The 23,116-nt window shown below is 45.5% G+C and overlaps 1 pseudogene across 1 annotated transcript; it reads left to right on the top strand.

Moving 5' to 3' along the window:
- Nucleotides 1–17,781: 17,781 nt before the first annotated feature.
- Nucleotides 17,782–19,531, top strand: LOC116565024 (annotated as a pseudogene). Its single transcript, XR_004275221.1, has one exon. The product of XR_004275221.1 is annotated as an aldo-keto reductase family 1 member B1 pseudogene (transcript).
- Nucleotides 19,532–23,116: the final 3,585 nt, after the last annotated feature.

Below are 23,116 nucleotides of genomic sequence, written 5' to 3'. Positions count from 1 at the left end.
ATTGGAGTAAGAAATTTAGAATCCTAGGTTTTCTTTCAAGCTTTTAAGCATTGAATCTATAAATTACTTTGAGCACTATGGCCGTTTTCACGACATTGATTCTTCCTAACCATGAACATAGAATGTTTTTTCCATTTGTTTGTGTCCTCTCTTATTTCCTTGAGCAGTGGTTTGCAGTTCTCCTTGAAGAGGTAGGTCCTTCACATGCCTTGTTAGTTGTCTTCCTAGGTATTTTATTCTCTTTGTAATAATTGTGAATGTGAGTTCGCTCATGATTTGGCTCTCTTTAAGTCTGTTATTGGTGTATAGGAATACTTGTGATTTTTATACATTGATTGTGTATCCTGAGACTTTGCTGAAGTTGATTACCAGCTTACGCGGATTTGGGGCTGAGATGATGGGATCCTCCAAAGATACAATCATGTCATCTGCAAATAGAGACAATTTTACTTCCTCTTTTCCTAATTGAATATCCTTTTATTTCTTTTTCTTGCCTGATTGCTCTGGCCAGAACTTTCAATAATATGTTGGATAGGAGTGGTGAGAGAGGGCACCCTTGTAAAAAAAAAAAAAAAAAGAAAAAAGAAAGAAACGTTTATAAATCTTTTTGGGTTATTTAGAGAGAAAACTTTACTAACCTGTTTTATGGGAGGCTTTGTTTTACTCAGACTTAATTAAACAACAGTAAGGATTTTAAACTGCATTTGTAAATGTATTTGATTTGTGTTTTAGTAATAGCTAACACTTACAGCCTTTACCATGTGCAGACACTGTCCTAAACTGGCCAGGCGCGGTGGCTCATGCCTGTAATCCCAGCACTTTGGGAGGCCGAGGCGGGTGGATCACGAGGTCAAGAGATCAAGGCCATCCTGGCTAACACAGTGAAACTCTGTCTCTACTAAAAATACGAAAAATTAGCCAACACGTGGTGGCATGTGCCTGTAGTCTCAGCTACTGAGGAGGCTGAGGCAGGAGAATCACTTGAACCCAGAAGGCGGAGGTCGCAGTGAGCCGAAATTGTGCCACTGCATTCCAGCCTGGATGACACAGCAAGACTCCATCTCAAAAAAAAAAAAAGAAAAGGAAAAAACCCTGACTCCCTAGTCATTTTTGTAAAACTAATATTATAAGTATAGTATAAAAGTTTCAAATTATTTTATGTTTTCCATAACTCATTACAAACTTTATTTTTATTTTGTGTGTGTGTGTATTTCTGCTGTTTAATATTTTTTATAGAGACAGAGCCTTGCTATGTTGCTTAGGCTGGTCTCCAACTCCTGGCCTCAAGTGATCCTCCCACCTTGCCCTCCCAAAGTGTTGGGTACTTGGGTCCCAGTGTTTCTCATTGTCAAATTCATTTAAACATTATAAGTACTTAAAATATCAAACATTCGGATTATTTTCCAATTTTATGTATATATATATATATTTTTTTTTCTTTTTTCTTCTTTCAGCTCTTTGCATCAAGATGATCTTGTTGCAGATTTCATGTATATTTTTAAAAGACTTAACACTATAGAGTTGACATACTCCATCGCCTTTACATTTAATTCTAAATCTTCCCTGGGTTGAAGACATTTGACCATTAAGGAAATTCCCATGTCCTCCCATGGTGGGAAGGAGTGTGTTGTCAGGAGTGAGCAATGGAGTAGCCGCTGCTGAGTGTTTGAAAAGAACTGAAAATTAACCATTGCATTTGGCCAAGTGGAGGTCATAGTGATCTTGACAAGGGTTGGTATTGATGGTTTGATGGTATGAATAAAATGAAGGTATAAATAAAAAGGATACAGGGGAGAAAAAGAGGAGAGGAGAAGGAGGCAAGTCTTTTTGCTACTAAAGGATCTGGAAAATGGACCAATAGCTGGAGGGAGATGTGGGATCGAGGCAGTTTTTTTTAATGGAATATATTATCAATAAATTGATAGGGTGGGAAAGGATGAATTCAGGAGAAAAAAGGCAAGTGACATCCCTGAGTAGGCAGAAGAGGTGGAATCTGCTTTCCAAGGGAGGGAACTGACCTTGGAAAAGCACAGGCAGTGCTGGACCATGGTCACGGGAGGGAAGTAGAATAGAAGGACACAGGGACTGATCGATGTGCTAGAAGCAGGTGCGAGTTTCTTCTGATTGATCCTGTTTTCTCCAGAAAATAGCAAGAGAGGTTCTCAATGCAGCACGTTGGGGAAGGATGTATCGATGGTTTGAGGAAAGGGAAAGCAGGAGGTCATCTTTCGGGAAAGTGGGAGAGTAATCAGATCAGGGAAATGTAATGGGATTATCCATTAGCCTGAAGGGCCATTGGTATATGGAGACTCTTTGAAGCCTTCAGACTGGATGAGAGCACTAGGGAGTGAGTCTGGACAGAGGAGAGGGCAGGGTTGAGGATGCAGCCTGGCTGGCAGAGCTCGCTGTAGAGAGCCAAGACAATTAGATCTGTGTGTAACATTATTTCTTCCAGCACACCATAGGGATCATAGGGGATTGCCACTTCTCCAAACTCAGTTAATAATTGACCACTCTCTTACCAGTCGGATCATGTTCAGCGGTTTACTTTCTGGACCAGGAAACACTTTCGTGATACATTTTCCCCCACCTAAATGGATGTCTGATGCCTGCTGCCTTCCAAGAATATTACTTATATTTCCCGAAAGTCAGAGCGACAAGGGACTTCAGAGCTATTATCAGTTAGGGCTGCAAAGCCAAACACAGCTGTAAGCTTTCAGAACCAATGAATACATCAGGTTTCATTAGAAACTGGACAAGCTATGGCTTCTGGTGATAAGTTTTTGGTGATAAGTATCGTTGGTGCGATATACTGAAATGTCAATATCTGCATAAGGGAGCTAATTAGAAATAGGCAAACCATTTGCTCATAAAGGTTCTGGTTGTCCCTCTGATACCAAATGCTTCTCAGTTGCTTCCAGCAGACCTCTTCCTTGGGTCCATTATCCCACCCCATCCCAATCCTATCTGTGCAAATACTCAGTTCACTTCACCATCTTTTCTTGGTCAGAGGTCTCAGTCTAGACAAAGGTTTCTTGGTCTTAGCACTACCGACATTCTGGGCTGGGTAATTTTTTTTTTTTTTTTTTGAGACAGATTCTCGCTCTGTCGCCAGGCTGGAGTGCAGTGGTGTAACCTTGGCTCACTGCAACCTTCACCTCCTGGGTTCAAATGATTCTCCTGCCTCAGCCTCCCTAGTAGCTGGGACTACAGGCGCGTGCCTTGGTGCCCAGCTAATTTTTGTATTTTTAGTAGAGACAGGGTTTCACCGTGTTGGCCAGGATGGTCTTCATCTCTTGACCTTGTGATCTGCCCGCCTCAGCCTCCCAAAGTTCTGGGATTACAGGTGTGAGCCACCACGCCCAGCTTGGATAATTCTTAGTTGTGTGATTGTCCTATGTGTTTAAGATACTTAGCAGCATCTCTGGCCTCTACCCATTAGGTAACAGTAGCACTTCCCTCTCCCCAGGTTTGACAATCAGAAATGTCTCCTGACATTGCCAAATGTTCCCTGAGGGGCGAATTTGACCCTAGTGGAGGACCACTGATCTAACAATTAGAAACACTGGGACCCACAGGTAGCCAAGTTACAGCTTCATATGGAGTCTCCCATGGTAATCCTGACAGTATAAATTAAGTCTAGTAGAATAGGGCAGGAGCTGACAACTTGAGAAGTGAGAAATTAGACACTCTGCTTCTGCATAGAATGTGCAGTTAGCTGGCTAGCCCCATTTAAACAGAAAAAGGAGAAGAACTTGTCACATTTTTAACCTTCTCACCAATTGCTGTGAAGATTCTCAGGAGATGATAATTAAGTGCCAACTACAGGAAAGATAAAATGCATAGAATGTTAGAATTGGGAAAATGCACAGAGGAAGATAAAGAGGGAAAGAAGGAAGGAAGGAAGAAAGGGAGAGAGGGAAGAAATAATGAAAGGAGGGAGGGAGGAAAGGAAGGAAGAAGGAAAAAAGGAGGGACAGGAGGGAGGGAGCGAGGAAAGGAGAGAAAGAAATGGCACAGAGCCCACATGCAAAGTCAGAGTTCAACTATACTAAGTGTTTTTTTTTTTTGTTTGTTTGTTTTTTGAGACGGAATCTTACCTCTTGCCCAGGCTGGAGTACAGTGGCCTGATCTTGGCTCACTGCAACCTCTGCCTCCCAGGTTCAAGTGATCTTCCTGCCTCAGCCTCCCAAGTAGCTGGGACTACAGGCGCATGCCACCATGCCCTGCTAATTTTTATATTTTCAGTAGAGGCAGGGTTTCACCATATTGGCCAGGTCTTGAACTCCTAGCCTTGTGATCCGCCCACCTAGGTCTCCCAAAGTGCTGGGATTACAGGCATGAGCCACCACGTCTGGCCTACCAAGTCTTAATCTATGATAGCAAAATGATGTCTGCATTCAAATCCAAGTCATCAGGGCCGGACCTGGTAGCTCACGCCTGTAATCCCAGCACTTTGGTAGGCCAATGCGGGTGGATAACTTGAGGTCAGGAGTTTGAGACCAGCCTGGCCAATATGGTGAAACCCTGTCTCTACTAAAGATATAAAAGTTAGCTGGGCAAGGTGGTGCACACCTGTAATCCCAGCTACTTGTGAGGTTGAGGCAGGGGAATTCTTTGAACCTGGGAGGCAGAGGTTGCCGTGAGCTCAAATCATGCCACTGCACTCCAGCCTGGGTGACAGAGTGAGACTCTATCTCAAGATAAAATAAATAAAATAAAATAAAATAAAATAAAATAAAATAAAATAAAAGGTCATCCAACTCTCCATTGCCTACAGCCTAAAGTACAAACATCTTAGCCTGGCAACCCAGGCCCTAAACAATCTAACCTCCACAGACTTCCGCCCACTACTTACTTGAGTCCTCGCCCTGTTCCATCTGCTCCACTTACATCTCCACAGACACCTCGATCATCACTATTCCTGAATCTTTACACCGGCACATGCTCCATCCAACCTTGCTTAAAAGTTCAAGACCTTCCTCAGTCCCCACCTCCTTTATCCACTTACCCATCTAGCACATCACGGGGCCGAAGCTGGAGTAGATAACAGCTAACAGCTCTACAGCACTTACCATGGACCAGACGCTGCTCTAGGCAAGCATTGTTTTGGATGTCAAAGGGGATTTTGTTTCCAGGACTGCCCACTGTGCTACCCGTGGCTACCCCCATGAAGCAGAAGTGGACCTACTGGGGCCCACCAGTGTCTGTCATCACCATACTGGCAAGCCTTAGTCTTCATGAGCAGAAGTGCAAGGCTAGAGAGCGCAGCCCAGGGAGAGGTGGGCATAAAATGGCCTCTGTGACCGTGAGCAGTGGCTCACACCTGTAATACCAGCACTATGGGAGGCCGAGACAGGCAGATCACCTGAGGTCAGGAGTTCAAGACCAGTCTGGCCAACACGGTGAAACCTGTCTCTACTAAAAATACAAAAATTAACCAGGAGTGGTGGCAGGTGCCTATAATCCCAGCTACTCGGGAGGTTGAAGCAAGAGAATCACTTGAACCTAGAAGGTGGGAGCTGGTGGTTACAGTGAGCCGAGATCACGCCATTGCACTCCATCCTGGGCAACAGAGCGAGACTCCATCACAGGAAAAAAAAAAAAAAAAGAAAGAAAGTGGCCTCTGTGATTCAGCTGGGGGTGGGGGTTAGGACAGGGGTGGGGTACAGGGAGCTGAGCTGCTCAAGTGGCAAGGCGTGGGGGAAGGGTTTGTCAGCCTGAAGTGACCTTAGGGCTGGAGAGGAAGCAGATTTTTGCTGCTCCTGCTCAGGGCTTCCTGAAGGCGGGGCTCCGGTTCTCTGCTGTTCTTTAGCCTTCCCCTGCGTATAGGCTCAGCCAAGGTGCTCACATGTCAGCTCCTTGATTCACCCTCTGAGCCTTTGACTTCACAGTAACTTCATTTCCCCGACATGCTATCCAGCCCTCTGCAGAGCGAGGCCAAGACCTCACCCTGTGAACTTCTCTAGTTTCTGGCTTCAATAGCCAAACTCACTTTGAATCTAAAATTTGTTTTTGAATTTAGAACGGTCTCTTTGTCACCTCCCTTCATCTGTTCCTTTTCCTCTTCTCCTTGTGTTCCTGGAGCCTGCTCATGATCAAGGAACTGCAGTGCTACTTTCAGAAATGTTCTCGGGTCAAGTGCTGGGCACTCTAGGTGACTGCAGCCAGGTCCCAGGCTCTTTATGAACCAGGCACCCAAACCCTAACCCATGAGGGCAATCGTGTTTCTCTTAGAAAGTATCCTGGTCTGCTCTGGGTGTCTGTGACTCATGCCAGTCTTGTCCAGTTCTCTCACTCTGGAAGAACAAGAGTAAGACACATTCACTGTAAGATTGTGGAGGCTTAAGTAATGGGAACGAGTGTCTCTGGCGAAACTATACTTCCACGGTTTTGGTTCCTGGCCTTCCTCTTCCCTGCTGTCCCCACTAGGCTGTCCCCTCCCCTGCCTTCCCCAGACCCATCAGAATGGTGTCAGAAAGTGGAATAGCCAGTGGCTAGGGAAGGAGACTAGATTTAGGCAGTCCTGCCTTTAACTCCTGACACGATCTCTGGGGTTTGTTACTCAGTTTCTCCATCTGTAAAGTTGGGACGATGATTGCTATTCCAGTGATTTGCTTGGAGGGTTGGATGAAACAGTGGAGGTATAAAGAGAACTTTTTCCGTATCAGAATTCCTCTTAGGAAGGTGGAGCTGTTTTTGCTGAGAAAATACTTTGCTAAGTGCAAGTAAGAACCAAGATCCTTCTGGCCGGAGGTGGGCGGGAACACTCCCAACAAGACAAAGGGAGCATTTTGTTTGCAACTCCAGGGAGGAAGTGGGGGGCCAGGAGAGGGCGGAAGCTCAGGGCTCCAGAAATGACCCCTCCCCGTGGATACTAGGCTCCCACACCCCGCCCTCCACCAAAATCTTGAATCAGGTTTACTGAATTCATGGAACACTTGAAGTAATGAGGAAAGCAGAGAGGAGCTGAGTTGTGTCTCTGGGGAGTTCTGGAACAAAACCATGGTAGCATTTCAGAATGAGCGAGGACGGAGGCAAAGGACAGCTAAGGACAAAAGACACAGGACCCCTCCTGAGAAGGGGTTGGACCATCAGGGGCAGTGAACCTGAGAGGTAGGGGCAGCAGCCAGCAACCTGGTTATGCAGGAAAAAAAATTGTAGCTTAGTATCATGAGCCCCTGTTTCATGCCTTCCTGGGTCTTTCCTGTTGACCTTCCATCGGGGTAGACATTGCTTCCTCTAGGAAGCCTCTGATTTTTCCAAAAGTGGGTAAGAACTGTACCTTCTGAGCCCCCTTGTTCATTTTCATCCTGGAGATGTCACCCCGAGTTATAATTGCTCATTTGGATGCCTGGACTCTCCTACCAGACTATGCACTCCATGGGGGGGATACATCTTTTTTTTTTTTTTTTTTTAAGACAGAGTCTTGCTCTGTCACCCAAGCTGGAGTGCAGTGGCACGATCTCGGCTCACTGCAACCTCCGCCTTTCTGGTTCAAGCAATTCTCCTGCCTCAGCCTCCTGAGTAGCTGGGATTACAGGCGCGTACCACCAAGCCCGGCTAATTTTCTTTATTTTTAGTAGAGATGTTGGTCAGGCTGGTCTTGAACTCCTGACATCAGGTGATCCACCTGCCTCGGCCGCCGAGAGTGCTGGGATTACAGATGTGAGCCATTGTGCCCGGCCAGGGAGTATATCTTTTACACCACTGTGTTTCTAAACCTGGCATCGTGCCTTTTACATCTTAGGTTTTCAATAAAATACATGTTCAGCAGATGACAACCTAATAGAAAAAGCCTGGTTTTTGGTGTTCTATAAAATCTGAGTAGCCGAGCATGAAGAGGATGGATCACAAGGTCAAGAGATCGAGACCATCCTGGCCAACATGGTGAAACCCCATCTCTACTAAAAATACAAAATTAACTGAAAAAAAAAAATTAGCTGGGCGTGGTGGCGTGCACCTGTAGTCCCAGCTACTAGGGAGGTTGAGGCAGGAGAATCTCTTGAACCCAGGAGACAGAGGTTGCAGTGAGCTGAGATAGTGCCATTGCACTCCAGCCTGGCCACAGAGCAAGACAACGTCTCCAAAAAAAGAAAAAACCTGAGTTCAGATCCCAACTCTGTCACTTAAAAGCTGTGTGACTCTGGGCATATTACTTAACCTCTCTGATCCTCACTCATCATCTCTGTAAACAGGTGTGAGGTACAGGATCAGTGTGAGGACTCAATGGGAGGAAATGTAGAAGGTGTGCCTGACCACAGTCAGCACTCAGCAGATGTTGGATCCTCAGCTCTATCTCCTATATTTAACACATCTATTCCATCCACATGTCCCCACCAAGTCAAGGCCCTCAGCACCTTATAAGCGTCCTACTTACCTCCTTACTTCACATGGTCTCTCTCAGATGTATTAAGCTCTTCCTTTGTACAAGCCACTGCTCTAAACTCGGTGTCAGCAGACTATAGCCTGTGAACCAAATCTAACCCTGCATCTGTTTTTGTATGTAATGTCCATGAGCTAAGAAAGGTTTTTACATTTTTAAATTGTTAGGAAAAAAACTAAAAAGAATATTTCAGGCTGGGCACAGTGGCTCACGCCTGTAATCCCAGCACTTTGGGAGGCCAAGGCAGGTGGGTCACAAGGTCAGGTGATTGAGACCATCCTGGCTAACATGGTGAAACCCCATCTCTACTAAAAATACAAAAAATTAGCTGGGTATGGTGGTACGTGCCTGTAGTCCCAGCTACTTGGGAGGCTGAGGCAGGAGAATTGTTAGAACCCAGGAGGTGGAGATTGCAATGAGCCGAGATCTCTCCACTGTACTCCAGCCTGGGCGACAAAGCGAGACTCTGCCTCAAAAAAAAAAAAAAAAAAAAAAAAAAAAAGAATATTTCATGCCACATAAAAATTATTTGAAATTCAAAATTTAGTGCCCATAAATAAACTTTTTTTTTTTTTGAGGCAGGCTCTCACTCTGTTGCCTAGGCTGGAGTGTAGTGGTGTGATCATGGCTCACTGCAGCCTCAACATCCTGGGTTTAAGTATCCTCCCACCTCAGCCTCCCGAGCAGCTGGGACTACTCGTGTGCCACCACACCAGGCTAATTTTTAAATGCTTTTTGCAGAGATGGGGTTTAGCTACGCTGCCTAGGCTGATGTCGAACTCCTGGGCTGAAGTGATCCTCCTGCCTCTACCTCCTGCAGTGCTGAGATTATTGACCTGAGCCACCACACCTAGCCACAAATACACTTTTATTGATATATAGCCATACTAATTATTTTTCATATTGTCCATGGCTGTTTGTCTCTTTGGGATGCTATAACAAAATAGCACTTTATAAACAACAGACATTTACATCACACAATTCTGGGAGCGGGGAAGTCCAAGATCAAGGCCCCAGCAGATTCAGTGTCAGGTGAGGGCTTTCTAGTTCATAGAAAGTTCATTTCTGGATGATACCTTCTCCCTGTGTCCTCACATAATGGGAGGGGCTAGCTAGCACTCTGGGGCTTCTTTTATAAGGACATTAATCCCAGCCATGAAGGTTTCACCTTCATTGCCTAATCCCCTCCCCAAAGCCCCATGTCCTGACTAACACCTTGAGGGGTAGAATTTCAACATGCAAATTTGGGGAGACACAAACATTCAGACCATACCCTCTCCTTTTTTTTTTTTTTTTTTTTTTGAGGCAGAGTCTTGCTCTTTTGCCCAGGCTGGAGTGCAGTGCCATGAACTCGGCTCACTGCAACCTCTGCCTCCTGGGTTCAAGTGATTCTTGCGTCTCAGCCTACCAAGCAGCTGGGATTACAGGCACGTGCCACCATGTCTGGCTGATTTTTGTATTTTTAGTAGAGATGAGGTTTTGCCATGTTGGCCAGGCTGGTCTCGAACTTTTGACCTCAGGTGATCCTCCCACCTTGGCCTCCCAAAGTGCTAGGATTACAGGTGTGAGCCACAGTGCCTGGCCTATAGCCTTTACTTTTGGATTACAATGGCAGAGTTGAGCAGTGTTGCAGAGACCATATGGCCCACAAAGCCAATAATACTTACCATCTGGCCCTTTTTACATAAACGTTTTCCAATCCCTCTTCTAAGCAGTGCCCACACTGATGGTTCTCAAGTCGTCATAAGTGCCAGGTGATGTCAGCCCCAGTACTACCCGCTTCCTGCAGTGGAGGAGGCCAGAGTGGAAAGAGGTTAAGTCCCATGGCCACAGTCACACACTGGTAGATGGTAGAGTTGGGACCAGGCTCCTATTGCCTCTGAAGTAGGAGGTCACTGCTCAGGAGGCTGGGGACAACCCTAGAAGCCTCTGGGCTGTGCTGGGGAGTCTGGCCTGGAAGGTTCTTTATCAGGGGAGTGACATAATAAAGTGAAATCCTAAGGCGACCGCTATGGTCACTGACTTGCCGGAGAAAGGGCGTGGGAGAAGTGGGATGCAATAGGGACTAGAATTGGAATTTTGGAGCTAAGCTTCCTGGTTTGGGTTGTAGCCAGCCACTGATCTCAGAGACCTTGGACAAAGTAATTAGCATCTTTCTGTCTAATTCCCTTCACACTACAAAGAAGGTAATAATAGAACCTAGATTGTACCTTATGGGGTTATTGGAAAGATTAGAACAGAAAGTTCTGTCTTATTTATCTGCCTTTGAGCATAGAGAGGCACTTAATGAGTGTTAGCTCTGGTTATGCCTGTTATTCATCCCAATAAGAACTTTTTTTTCTTTAGACGGTGTCTCACCCTGCTGTCCAGGCTGGAGGCTGGAATGCAATGGCACGATCTCGGCTCACTGCAACCTCCACCTCCTGGGTTCAAGCAATTCTCCTGCCTCAGCCTCCTGAGTAGCTGGGACTGCAGGCGTGTACCACCATGCCTGGCCAATTTTTTTTTTTTGTGTGTGTATTTTTAGTAGAGTTGAGTTTTCACCATGTTGGCTAGGCTGGTCTTGAACTCCTGACCTCAGGCGATCCACCCACCTTGGCCTCCCAAAATGTTGGGATTACAGGCGTGAGCCACCACACCTGGCCTCATCCCAATAGGAATCTACTGCTCCCTCCATTCCAGGTGCCATTCCCAAGCAATCAGGATGCAAAAAGGAAGAAAGAAAAATGAATCAGATCTGATCCCTGCCCATAAAGAGCACAGAGTCCACTATGAGGGACCAGAGAGTACATGAGTACTGGGGAGCAGTGTGACAAGTACCAGGGAGGACTATGGCGGGAGCAGAGAGAGGAAACACTTTGTTCTCCTCCCTTCTGAGGCTCAGGCTCTGCTCCTTCCCGAGCACACCAGGCTTCCTGCTGGGTTTGCCCCAGGCCTCCTCTCCCCAGGCCGTGGAGCCAGCCTGAATGGGGAATAACACAGGCACAGGCAGTTTTCCAGTGCTCTGACTGGAGGCTGTGTCTGGAAGACCGCACAGTACAAATCAGCCAGAAGTAGAAGGCCCCTGGGAGAACCTGGGCAGGGGAATAGCTTGGTCACTTCCACTCACCAAATAGCAAAAAAATGAATTCATGGCAAGGGATGTTGATGCCAAAAACCCATCAGGTTCCAGCCTGGAAGCCTGTATTTGTCATATGAGTGTGCCCTTGAGGGGCGGCAAGAATCCACGGCGATTAAGAATGTCATCATAAAATGTGCCAGCAGCTCCTGCCTGTCTTGGTTTTTATTTTTTGAGACAGTTTTGCTCTGTTGCCCAGGCTGGAGTGCAGTGGTGCCATCTCGGCTCACCACAATCTCGGCCTCTTAGGTTCAAGTGATTCTCCTGCCTCAGCCTCCCCAGTAGCTGGGACTGCAGGCGCCTGCCACCACACTCAGCGAATTTTTTTTGTATTTTTGGTAGAGATGGGGTTTTGCCATGTTGGCCAGGCTGGTCTTGAAATCCTGACCTCAGGTGATCTGCCCACCTCGGCCTCCCAAAGTGCTGGGATTACAGGCATGAGCCACCGCAACTGGCCTGTATTTTTTTTAAAACTACAATTAATTAGTGTTTGGTTTGCCTTTACAAGTGTATATTTACGCATATGCATATGCAGCTATGCATGGAAGAAAGACTGGAAAGACACAGGTGGCATTTGACTGGGGCGGCAGTGGGGCGACTGGGGAGTAGAAGGGAAAAGTGGAGGCTGTTTATTAGTATCCACAAAATGTTTCCCCCCAAATCCTCAGGGCTGTCCTTCCTCCTTGAATAAAGTACTCCAAGCATATACACATTTCAAAAGCTCCCCAAGTAATTCTGAAATATGCTCTTCCCTTCCACTCCCCATCTTGTCTAATTTATCCTCATACATCAAATATTAACAGTAGTTATATCTGAGTATTGGGATGATAATGATTTCTAAACTTTTCTTTTTCTTCTTCTTTTTGTTTTGCTTTGCTGGTGGTTAAAAAATTCTACCCTGGCTAGGTGTGGTGGCACATGCCTGTAGTCCCAGCTACTCAGGAGGCTGCATGGGGAGGACTGATTGAGACCAGGAATTCTGGGCTCAAGTGTGCTATGCCAGTCAGGTGTCTGCACTAAGTTTAGCATCAATATGGTAATCTCCCATGTGGAAAGTAGAAAAGTTCCTCTTTAACGTTTCCTTTCTTGTTAAAAAATAAATCATAAGTGTGCTAGTAACTCTTTATTAAGCCCTATCCTATGTAGCTGTTAGACATGCCACGCTTATAGGCACAGAGTATATTCTATGTCCTTGTACTTTAACCAAGGTATCTGTGCTGGACATGCTCACAGGCATGTCCCAGCTCTCCATTGCTTTTACTTGTTTAGAAAAGTTTTAAGTTGTTAGCCAATCGTGTTTTAGTTTAGATTGTGAGGTCTGGCTCCAGCCAATGGAGATCAGATACAGCAGTAAGGACGACTCCAAATGCATGAGGGATAAATATGTCTGCTTTTCCTTTGTTTGTTGTACTCTCATGGCAAGATGGCTAGTGAGAGTACTCTTCTTGCAGTGCAGGAAGTAAAAAAAGTAAAAATTGCTTGCTGAGAGATCCTTTATCTCAGTGCTGATTTTTCTTTTCAGCACCAAGCATCTGTTTCCAACATCCTAGGAGCAGGGGACCACCAGGTTGCCTAAGGAGGGGTGGATCAGCCCAGGTCAGAAACAGAGCAGGTCAAAACTCCCATGCTGATCAGCAGTGGGATAGTATCTGTGAATAGCCACCACACTCCAGCCTGGGCAACATAGCAAGACCCTGTCTCTAAAAAAATAAAAATAAATTCTACCATGCACATGTAAACTAGTATAATAGTTAAGTGTATTGGTTCTAGAACCAAACTAACTGAGTTTAAACCTAATAGTGGCAGGTCACTGTGCCTCAGTGATGTCATCTGTAAAAGGAGAAAAATAGTGGCTATCTAATTGAGTTGTTGTGAGAAGGGCTTGGGCTTGCCATCCCCATCGTCGTTGTTTGAGAAGTAAATGACAATACAGATACAGCTCTTAAAATAATGCCTGGCACATGTGATGCTTAATATGAGTTACTCCTTACTATTAAAACATAAGGAAAATTAGCAATACATTTTTAAATGAACATTTCTGAGCTGGATGTGGTGGCACATGCCTGTAATCCCAGTACTTTGTGAGGCTGAGGTGGGTAGATCACTTGAGGTCAGGAGTTTGAAAAATACTGTCTCTACTAAAAATACAAAAGTTAGCCAGGTGTGGCAGTGTGTGCCTGTAATCCCAGCTACTCGGGAGGCTGAGCCAGGAGAATCACTTGAACCTGAGGGGCGGAGGCTGCAGTGAGCCAAGATCACACCACTGCATTCCAGCCTGAGTGACAGAGCCAGACTCTGTATCAAAAAAAGAGAACATTTTGAAATATATATGTATGTATGTATATATATATATGTGTGTGTGTGTGTGTGTGTATATATGTAGTGTATGTGTGTGTGTGTATATAGGTATGTGTGTATGTATATATGTATATACATATATACATACACACACACACACACACACACACACACAGAAGAAAAGGAAGGAACCCATGGTCTTGGCATGCCTTTGGATCTTATCTGAGCTGGATGGCAAGCCTAAATCTCTTTCCCATCTGTGAAGTGGGAAGACAATAGGCTCTACCAGATCCTGTTGTGGGGATCAGACGGGAGGGGAAGAGATGGGAAATGGCTCTGAAAACATAAATTGAAATGTTAAAGCGAGGAGTGCTTATTGTTATTAGGAAGAGGATTATGAAGCATTGGGAAAAAAAAAAAAAAAAAAAAAAGGCTGGGTACAGTGGCTCATGCCTGTAATCTCAGCACATTGGGAGGCCAAGGTGGGCAGATCACTTGAGGTCGGTAGTTTGAGACCAGCCTGGCCAACATGGTGGAACCTGTAAAAATACAAAAATCCCAGCTAGTTAGGAAGCTGAGGCAGGAGAATTGCTTGAACCCAGGAGGTGGATGTTGCAGTGTGCTGAGATCACGCCACTGCACTCCAGCCTGGGTGTTCACACAAGACTCCATCTCAAAAACAAAAACAAAAACAAAAACAAGCGCACACACACACACACACACACACACACACACACACACACTCACACACACCCCCAGCAGCCAGCTGCGAAGACTGCTGGCAACAGGAAGGGGACGACTGGGCCTCCTCTTCCGGCTCTCTGGTTCCAGCCCAGAAACTCCACCCTGGCTGGAGAGAAAAGATTGAACCTTACTGACAGCCATTCCCTTTCCTGTCAAACATTAAACAGTATCTGCTTCACATATGCACTTCTCTTCCTTTCTTTCTATTCATTTTTGCCTTTGGCATTTTTTTTGTAACATTATTTCTAAGCAAGTTACAGGCAACCCAAAAGCTAATACTCAGTGAACACTGATTAGGTGCCCATTATAGACTGAATGCTTGTGCCTCCCAGCCCCAAATTCATATGTTGAAATCCTAACCCCCAATGTAATGGCATTAGGAGTTGGGGCCTTTGGGAGGTGATGAGGTTCTGAGAATGGAGTCCTCATGCATGGGATTAATGCCCTTAGAAAAGGGACCCTGGAGAGCTCTGTCTGCTCTCTGCCATATGAGGACACCACGAGAGCACAGCCATCTGCAAAACAGGAAGCAACCCTCACCATTCATGGGATCTGACGGGTGCCTTGATCTTGGACTTCCCAGCGCCTAGAACTGTGAGAAATAAAGTTCTGTTGTTTCAGCCATGCAGTGCACGGTCTTCATTACGGCACCTCCAGCTGACTAAGAGAGTGCCAGGCATCATTCTCAGACTACATGCAGTGACTCATTTATCTTCTAAGCAACTCTAGGAGATAAATACCTTTTTATTCAATTTTATAGGGAAGAAAACTGAGTCACAGAAAGGTTAAATAACTTGTGCAGTCTGTAGGTGGTAGATCTAAGGCTCAAACCCCACCAGTGTGGCTGCAAACTCCTGATGCTCTTAACACTAAGACAATGAAGGAGCCCAGGCTCCACGAAGCCCAGCATACAGCAATCCCTAAAATCTCAACGGCCTACCTTGTGCAGAGGATTTGCTAAGGCTACAATGCAGAGGCCATATCTGCCCGCTGCCCTCAGCCCTATGACCCCTCCTTTGGGTTTACCAGTCCTGGAGGAGCCAGGAGGAAACTCCAGGTAGTCTGATCCCACCGACTGTCCTGCTCTCCATGACCTTAAACTGTCTCCCAAAGAGCACACACTGGTAAAGGACTTTCAGGAACAAATGTTGAAGAAGGGTATTGCTATTCTTGGAGCCTCTGCTGTCAGAATCAGTTTCTATCTCATGCTTCCAGAAATTGATGAGGACGACTGCAAACACTGCAGAAGCAACTTGCCAATGATGCTCTGTTTCAGGGAGAAGGACCGGCCCTCACTGCTGGGGAAGCAGCTGAGATCCTGTGATGCCAGGTGATGTCTGCTGTTCTGACAGTTCCTGGGATCCATTCCTCCCGGATTTTGGACAGCATATGTTCTGAAGGTGGCCTCCCCTCTTACAGAGCATGATGCAACCCTCCAATCCTCAGGCTCAAATGGGTTGCAGATTTTCTAGGGTGACTATTTTCTGTGTTCTAAGATCACAGGTGGTGAGAGCATTCTGCCTGAGAACTGCGGACAGCATTTATGTGAAAGCTGCTTATCTGGGTCAGGACATGCTTAGTGGTAAGTAACAGAAATATAGCCTCAGGCTGGGCATGGTAGCTCACGCCTGTAATCCCAGCACTTTGAGAGGTCGAGGTGGGCGGATCACCTGAGGTCAGGAGTTCGAGACCAGCCTAGACAACATGGAGAAACCCTGTTTCTACTAAAAATACAAAATTAGCCAGGTGTGGTGGTGCATGCCTGTAATCCCAGCTACTCAGGAGGCTGAGGCAGGAGAATCGCTTGAACCTGGGAGGCGGAGGTTTCAGTGAGCTGAGATGGTGCCATTGCACTCCTGCCTAGAAAAAAAGAGAAAAACTTAACCTAAAAAAAAAAAAAAAAAAAAGAAAGAAAAGAAAATACAGCCCAAAATGGCACAGACAAAGGAGAGTGTATTGGCTCATGTAACCAAACAGCCTCTGGATAGATTTCAGGTGAGGATGGATGCAGTGACTCAACCATGTCACAGAAGACCTGGCTTTCTTTTTAACTCTTTTCTCTGCTTTCCATGTCAAGTTCATCTTAAGATTGGTTTCTCTCAAAGGAGAAAGAGGGCTACCAGAAGCCTCAGGGAGCATGCTTCCTTGTTCATCTCTAGCAGAAGAAGCATCTCTCCCAGATCGTTAAATGAAGGCCCTGGGCCTCTGATTGGGTCATCTAAGGTCATAAGACCACCACTGAACCAGCCACTGCAGCTGTGGCACCCAGCGAGCCATAACTAGTTGAAATCAATCAAGGCCTACCCCTGGCCTGGAAATCAAGTACTTTATCCACCACAGTATACTGTTTCTTTGATTTCTAATATGAAATTTTCTGGAGTTATTAAAGACACCAAATATAATTTAATAGAGCAATAAAGTAAATGGCAACTACATTTTTTAATTGCTCAAGTCAAAATCTTGAAATCAGACCAGGCTCACACCTGTAACCCCAGCACTTTGGGAGGCTGAGGCGGGCGAATCACCTGAGGTCAGGAATTCGAGACCAGACTGGCCAAAATGGTGAAACACTGTCTCTACAAAAAATACAAAAATTAGCCAAACGTGGTGGTGCATGCCTGTAATCCCAGCTACTCAGAAGGCTGAGGCAAGAGAATTGCTTGAACCCGGGAGGCGGAGGTTGCGGTGAGCTGAGATCGTGCCTGGGCAACAAAAGCAAAACTCACTCTCAAAAAAAAAAATCTTTAAATCATTCTTTGCTCCTTTATTTCTTCCATTCCACTTCCATATCCAATGTATTGTCAAAATCAATTAGCTCTACCACAAAATACACCTAGAATCTGACCCCTTCTCACTTATCCCCTACTGTCTCTTATCTACAGAGAAGCCAAAGTAATTCTTTAAAATAGTAAGTCAGGCTGGGTGCGGTGGCTCACGCCTATAATCCCAGCACTTTGGGAGGCCGAGGTGGGTGGATCACAAGGTCAAGAGATCGAGACCATCCTGGTCAACATGGTGAAACCCCGTCTCTTCTAAAAATACAAAAATTAGCTGGGCATGGTGGCATGTGCCTATAGTCCCAGCTACTCTGGAGGCTGAGGCAGGAGAATTGCTTGAACCCAGGAGGTGGAGGTTGAGGTGAGCTGAGATCGTGCCACTGCACTACAGCATGGGTAACAAGAGTGAAACTCCATCTCAAAACAACAACAACAACAACAACAACAAAAACCAGCTCAAAGGCCCTCAGTGACTCTCATCTCAATCCAAAGAAAAGCAAAAAGCAAGACTGTTCGTCATGCTCTGGCCTGTTACCTCTCCACTGTCACCTCCTACTATTCTTGCCTCGCTCACTCTGCTTCAGCTAGAGTGGCTTCTTGCTAGATCCCCCAAAATACCCCGCATGCCTCTGTCTTAAGGCCTTTGTACATGCTGATCCCTTGGCCTGAACACCTTTCTTTCTAATCTCTGCTTGGCTCATGCCCTTTGTTAAAAAATGACATTGTCAGAAAGGCCCTGCATGACCAGTCAGTGTGAAAACACACCCAGCCAATCTTTAAGTTTCATACCCTGCTGTATTCTTCATAGCACTTGCCATTACCTAACATATTTAAGTATTTGTAAGGTTCTGAGCAGGGCTCTGGGGAGCGCAGCAGCCATGGCCAGCCACCTCGTGCTCAACAACGGCACCAAGATGCCCATCCTCGGGCTGGGCACCTGGAAGTCCCCTCCAGGCCAGATGACTGAGGCTGTGAAGGTGGCCATCGACGTTAGGTACTGGCACATTGACTGTGCCCACGTGTACCAGAACGAGAATGAGGTGGGGGTAGCCACTCAGGAGAAGCTCAGGGAGCAGGTGGTGAAGCGTGAGGAGCTCCTCATGGTCAGCAAGCTGTGGTGCACGTACCAGGAGAAGGGCCTGGTGAAAGGAGCCTGCCTGAAGATGCTCAGCCCCATGAAGCTGGACTGCCTGGACCTCTACCTTATTCACTGGCCGACTGGCTTTAAGCCTGGGAAGGAATTTTTCCGATCGGATGAGTCAGGCAGCATGGTTCCCAGTGACACCAACATTCTGGACACGTGGGTGGCCATGGAAGAGCTGGTGGATGAAGGGCTGGTGAAAGCTATTGGCATCTCCGACTTCAACCATCTCCAAGTGGAGAGGATCTTAAAGCTGGTTTAAAGTATAAGCCCGCAGTTAGCCAGATTGAATGCCGCCCGTACCTCATTCAGGAGACGTTAATCCAGTATTGCCAGTCCAAAGGCATTGTGGTGACTGCCTACAGCCCCCTCGGCTCTCCCGACAGGCCCTGGGCCAAACCTGAGGACATTCCCTTCTGGAGGACCCCAAGATCAAGGCGATCACAGCCAAGCACAATAAAACTACAGCCCAGGTCCTGATCCGGTTCCACAGGCAGAGGAACTTGGTGGTGATCCCCAAGTCTATGACACCAGAACGCACCGCTGAGAACTTTAAGACCTTTGACTTTGGACTGAGCAGCCAGCATATGACCACCTTACTCAGCTACAACAGGAACTAGAGGGTCTATGCCTTGGTGAGCTGTGCCTCCCACAAGGATTAGCCCTTCCATGAAGAGTTTTGAAGCTGTGGATGCCTGCTTGTCCTTAAGTGACCTATACCTGTGTTTCCTGCCTCATTTTTTCCCTGCAAATGTAGTATAGCCTGTGTCACTCCGCAGTGGGACAGCAACCTGTAGAGTGGCCAGCGGGGGCGTGTCTAGCTTGATGTTGGATCTGACGAGGCCTGTCAGTAGAGTAGAAGTCTCTTTCAGTTTGCTGTGCCCTTCTTTTTGCCCCGCTGGGGAAAGTATAACCTGAATACTCTTTTCTGACCAAAAAGCAGCAAAATCTGCCAGGTCAAAATGGTGCCACTGACAGCTGAGTTTTGACCACTTGGAACTGTAATCCTCTCAGCAAGACTCCTCTTTGCCTCAAATAAAAAGTGCTTTTGTGAAATAAAAAAAAAATTAAGTATTTGCTTACGTCATTTTTGTCTCCTCCTGAATAAAAGTTCCACGATAGCAAAGTTACTCACTAGCGCAGCCCCAAAATTCTAGAACAGTGAAGGCATTCAATAGATAGTTCCTGAAAGTGAATGAAAGCTTTAGAATAAATAATATACAAAAGAGGAAATAGCTAACAACAGATGAAAAAAATGTTCAGTTTTTCCAATAAGCAAAGAAATACAAATTAAAATATAGCCAAGACAATATGTTTGCCTATTAAGTTGGCAAGAACTATCAAATAATAAATCCATTGCTGTTGTAAAGCCATGAAACTGGTATTTTCGTGTAATATTGGTGACCAGTCTCATTAATTCATTCAAGAGATATTTAATTGGGTACCTACTGTGTACCTACTATCTATACTGTGCAATTTGCCGTATGTACTTTAATCTGTCATAAGGCTTAGAGTCTCATAGTCAGGAAAAACTAGGTTACCAGTGGTAACAAATTAACCTCAGAATCCTAGTAGTTTACTGTAACTCGAGTTCCAACATACTCACCTCAGGCTGGTGAAGAGGGAGGGTTGTTCTGTGTCACTCAGGGACTCCACCTTCTGGAATGTCATTGGTCATCCTTGCAGAAAATAGGAGAGATTGGCAAATCATGCATAGGCTTTCTACAGCCACATTCAGGAAATTCACACGTCACTTCTGTTCACACTTCATTGTCCAGAGCCATTCGTATGGCCCTTCCCAATGGCAAGGAGGTTGAGAAATAAAGCCTTCTTCCTGCATGCCCAAAACAAGCAGAGAAACACAGATGCTGGTAAATATTAATAATGTCTGCTTTAGTCCTTGACCAAGAAATCTACCATTCTACTAAAATAACCTAAAGTACATAACAGGCCTCATTACGGAAAATATTCATTGATGTTTTGGTTATTAGTTTGATAGCCCAAAAGAATCTTACTGGATAATGAGGAAAGGGTAATAGAATTATAGTTTATCCATATACAATAAATTATTGTGCCGTCATAAAAATAGTAGTTAATGAAGAATCTACGTTTGGAAAAATAATTTTTATGGAAGAGTAAGTAAAAATTAGGAAACAAAATGAGTATTATGGTCACAACACCATAAAAATATACCTAATTTTAAAAATTCTGAGGAAATACATTGAAGGATTTTCATTGAATAAATACCTGCTAGGGGCCAGGCCCTGCAGATTCAAAGATTAAATACACTCTCTGTCCTAGTGGTGCTACAGTCTTATAAGAATATCTAAAATGGGCCCAAAGAAATCCTTGCCTAAACCCAGAACAGTTATTCTAATAATTTTATGGTTGCACGTAAGGATAGACTTTCATTCCATCATGATTTGAATCATTCAGAGAATGAGAGACAGAGAATCATCATTCGTTCCATAGATAGTTATCAAACATGTCCTAAGTGGGTCACAGAGTTGGTCAAGATGCCGTGCCATGCTCACTGACCCCAAAAGGCTTTCAGTCTAGCTGGAATCCTACCTGTCAAACAGGATGGTCCTTGCTGGCCCCAACTTCTGGCCTGATGAACTCCTTTACACAATGCCCTGTACCAGACCTGTGAAAGTTCCTGAGCCGGGCGCGGTGGCTCACGACTGTAATCCCAGTACTTTGGCAGGCCGAGGCGGATGGATCACCTGAGGTTAGGGGCTCGTGACCAGCCTGGCCAACATAGTGAAACCCTACCTCTACTAAAAATACAAAAAATTAGCTGGGCATGGTGGTAGGCACCTATAATCCCAGCTACTCAGGAGGCTAAGGCAGGAGAATTGCCTGAATCCAGGAGGCAGAGGTTGCAGTGAGCCGAGATCGCGCCATTGCACTCCAGCCTGGGCAACAAGAGCGAAACTCCGTCTCAAAAAAAAAGGAAAGAAAAGAAAAACAGAAAGTTCCTGGTGCCTAAAATAGTTCCTGGCATATGGTGTCCAATAAATTCTGGTGTTTTCCCCAAACCAGCTCTACCTATAGGCTTCCCATTTCAGCTGATGGTATCTACATACTTCAATGTTCAGGTCAAAAATATGGCGTTATTCTCAACACCTCTCTTTGTCTCACACCCTACAAATCTTTCAGAAAATCCTGTAGTTCCTGCCTTCTGAAATATATTATGAAATCAGACCACTTCTTGCTCCTCCACTGCCACCGCCATATTTTGCCATTAGTGCCACGACCTCCTAACTAGTCTCCCGGCTTCTCCCCTGGCCCCTGCAGTCTGTTCTCCATATGGCAGGCATGGAGAACTGTTTAAATCCCAAGTCTGATCCCGCCACTCCTCTGCACAATTCTACTCGAAAAACTCACTTCAAAGCGTCAAATTTAGAGTTCTCATAATGAAGCTCTTTATGGTCTCTCTCTGGAGTCTCAGTTTTGTCAGACGCAAGTTAGCAGCTGTTAGCAGCAACGTGGTATAACACTACCTTTGCAATCCAGAATTGGAATTCAGAGATAATATGACCTCCCTCCATGCACAATTTTAAAAAGTCATATCTAAAGTAGAAAGCAGAAATAAAAAGAAAGTAGCCCACAATAAAAGATGCATTTTAATATGTAAACATTCAGGCACAACTACAGAAGAAGACAAAAACATCTCCACGAATTTCACAAACACCCACTATCAGAGGGAACCACCCCATTGAAAAACACTGCCCTTTACCATCTGGCCTGCCTTCCTCTCTCTAAACTAAACACCAGCCCTCAGGCACTTCACTCACTCTGCTCCAGCCATACCTGCTTCCCTGCTGTGTCGGACCAGCAAGTCACCTTCCTGTCTGGAGTCTTTGCAATTGCAGGATTCCCTCAGGGAGCCACGTGGCTCACTTCCTCCTCCTTCAGGTCTTTGCTCAAACATTCTTTTCTCAGAGAAGCCTTCCCTGACAACCCTCTTTAATACAGCAACCTCCCTCTCCCCAGACAGCACTCCCTCTCACCCCTCCCTGCTTACTTTTCTCCATACACTTATTGTCTGACATACTAGGTATTTTATCTATATGATGTTGTCTGTGTCCGCTCCATGATGTCACTAAGTTTTCTTGTTTGTCTTCAACTGTATCACCGTTATGTAAATGGGTGCTTGGCACAAAGTGAGTATTCAACAAATATTTGTTGAATGAGTGAAAACAGTGAATGAGGGATATGTACTGAGTGACTGAATAAATGAATTTCTACAGACACCCAGCAATCATGGCATTAGTCTTGAGTGTCTGGCCTCTGCTCCTCTGTACCTCACGCCTTGTCAAACTTGTCCTGTCCCGCATGCTTGTTGCTTTCTGCTGTATACATTCTTCATTTCCCATTTTGAAGCTCAATCTGGCTTCCTCCAACCTTGACTTCACATCTGGATTATGACTTTTGTCTCACCCCCAGGCATGATAAGATTGTGACAGCTTCCTGGCAACACCCGTCTTGACCTACTTCCTGCCTTCTACCCTGCGTCTCTCCCCTCCCCGCTTTTCAACACTCCATAGCTTTATCCATAAATGTACTTGTCCTAATATGCCTGTCAAAATCCTACTGGTTTTTCAAGGATAGATTCAAATGCTCCCTCCTTCTTCGATGAGGCCTGA

This window comes from Sapajus apella, unplaced genomic scaffold, assembly GCF_009761245.1.
Source record: "Sapajus apella isolate SASKATOON/1434 unplaced genomic scaffold, GSC_monkey_1.0 scaffold2, whole genome shotgun sequence".
NCBI classification, from domain to species: Eukaryota; Metazoa; Chordata; class Mammalia; order Primates; family Cebidae; genus Sapajus; species Sapajus apella.
The sequence above is the reverse complement of the archived record's forward strand: the minus strand, read 5'-3'. Positions and strand labels throughout refer to the sequence as shown.